This window comes from Castanea sativa, chromosome 1 (assembly GCF_040712315.1).
Source record: "Castanea sativa cultivar Marrone di Chiusa Pesio chromosome 1, ASM4071231v1".
Classification (NCBI taxonomy): domain Eukaryota; kingdom Viridiplantae; phylum Streptophyta; class Magnoliopsida; order Fagales; family Fagaceae; genus Castanea; species Castanea sativa.
In genome coordinates this window covers 74,220,001-74,222,597 of record NC_134013.1, presented here as the reverse complement: position 1 = coordinate 74,222,597, position 2,597 = coordinate 74,220,001, and the positions used below count along the sequence as shown (strand labels likewise).

Here is a 2,597-nt window from a genome sequence, read left to right as displayed (position 1 = left end):
TAGGAGAAACGTCATTGGCATACTGAGCTCTCATTCAGGGATATTGATGGCCTACCATGTAGAAACAAGCAGTGGAGTTCTCCAAAAAATGTGATTAGTGCCAAAGATTTTCTCCTGGTATCCATTAACCGGGGGGTCTTCTTAATCCTGTATCCAGCCTGTGGCCATTTGCCTAGTGGGGGCTAAACATAGTGGGACATTTTCCAAAGGTGATAAGTTGTAGAAGAAGGCTCTTAGTAGCAATGGATTATTTCACTAAGTGTGTGGAAGCCGAGCCCCTCGCTAGTATTAGAAATACAAATGTTAAAAGGTTTGTGTGGAAGAATATTGTAACGCGGTTTGGTGTGCCAAGAGTTCTCATATCAGACAATGGATTGCAATTTGACAGCAAGACTTTTCGACGGTATTGTGCAGAGTTAGGAGTAGCCAACAAGTATTCTACCCCATCTTACCCTCCAGGTAATGGTCAAGCTGAGGCAACTAATAAGTCTATCGTGGATGGGTTGAAGAAAAGGCTCAAAATCTTGCTATTCACCTTGAACACTTTGGAAGTTGCTAAACTTTTAATTTCAACTGCACCATGGGGAAAAACATTAGTAACAACAAAAGGTCCAATCCAACAAGAACACAACTTACCTGGAAAAAAACGAAGCCGTGAATGGTATAAAAGGACTTTTTGACCAACTTTAAACTCCTTTTTAGAGATCATCTTGTCATGAAAAACCTTCGTCTTTTCCTTGTAAATCCTTGTACTCTCATAGGCATCATTGCGAATTGCCTCTAACTCTTGTAGTTGCAACTTCTTGTGTTCTCCACTTTCATCCATCTTCATGTTGAAACTCTTGATAGCCCAATAAGCCTTGTGTTCTAACTCAACTGGAAGGTGGCATGGTTTCCCAAACACCAGCCGATAAGGTGACATACCGATCGGCATCTTATATGTAGTTCTATACGCCCACAAGGCATCATCCAAGCGCAAACTCCAATCTTTTCTACTTGGATTGACTGTCTTTTCAAGGATGGACTTGATCTCTTGGTTTGACACTTTTGCTTGTCCACTAGTTTGCGGATGATAGGCAGTTGATACCTTGGGGGGCACCTGGTACTTTCTCAGCAAAGTCTCCACAGTTCGATTGCAAAAGTGAATATGTTAGACTTGATAAAATCTGTAACAACTTTAGAATCATCAGTCCTGGTAGCTTTACCTTCCACCCATTTTGAGACATAATCAACAACAAGCAAAATATAAACATAACCGAAAGATACAAGGAATGGTCCAATGAAATCGATGCCCCAAACATAAAAAATTTCGCAAAATAGTATAGGGGTTTATGGCATCTTATTCCTTTGGGATATATTACCTGTCTTTTGACAATGTTCGCATGACTTACAAAAAGAATATGAATCTCGGAATAAAGACGGCTAATAGAAACCACATTCTAGCACTTTTCTCGTTGTCCTCTTAGCTCCAAAGTGACCTACACAAGCATAAGAATGACAAAAGGTGAGAATAGAAATAATTTCATTTTTAGGAACGCACCTTCTTATCACTTGATTTGCATAATGCTTCCATAAGTATGGGTCATCCCACACAAAGTATTTGGCATCATTCTTGATCTTATCTCTTTGAGCCTTTAGACAAACCAAGAGGTAACTAGGAGGTAACATATTAGTAACCAAATAATTTACAATATTTTCATACCAAGGTAATGTCACACTTGCGGAGAACAATTGCTTGTCAGGGAACATTTCCTGCAGACGAAGTTCATCCTTCACATGAACCAAACGACTCAAATGATCTGCAACGCGATTTTTTGTCCCTCTTTTGTCTTTGACCTCCAAATCAAATTCACTCAAGAGAAGTATCCATCTTATTAATCTTGGTTTTGCCACTTTCTTCGTCATCAAATAAAGAATAGTTTCATGATCAGAGTAAACAATGACTTTAGTACCAAGCAAATAAGATCGAAACTTTTCTAAAGCAAAAACAATAGCTAAAAATTCTTTTTCAGTAGTAGAATAATTTCTCTAGGCATCATTCAAAGTCCTTGAAGATTAATAAATGGCATGAGATTCTTTTCCAATTCTTTGACCCAAAACAGCGCATACTGCATAATCACTTGTGTCGCACATTATCTTGGAAGGAATGTTCCAGTCAGGGGGTTGGATAACTGTAGTAGAAGTCAACAATTCTTCCAGCTTATCAAATGCCTTTTTACACACCTCATTGAACTCAAAAGCCACATCCTTTTACAACAACTTGCATAGGGGTAATGCTATTTTGGAGAAGTCCTTGATGAACCTTCGGAACAAACCTGCATGTCTAAGAAAAAAACGAACTTCCCGCACACTAGCGGGATAAGGTAAAGATTGAATAATATCAATTTTAGCTTTATCTACCTCAATTCCCTTAGATGAAACAACATGACCCAAAACTGTACCTTGTTCAACCATAAAATGACATTTTTCAGAATTTAACACAAGGTCAGTTTCTATGCATCTTTAAAGAACAAGTGTAAGGTTATGCAAACAATTGTCAAAGGAGACTCCATAAACTGTGAAATCATCCATAAAGACTTCTATGATATGCTCAATAT

The 2,597-nt window shown here is 38.2% G+C and overlaps 1 pseudogene; it reads right to left on the bottom strand.

The window, feature by feature from the left end:
• Window positions 1-466: 466 nt before the first annotated feature.
• Window positions 467-1,905, bottom strand: LOC142634202 (uncharacterized; annotated as a pseudogene).
• Window positions 1,906-2,597: the final 692 nt, after the last annotated feature.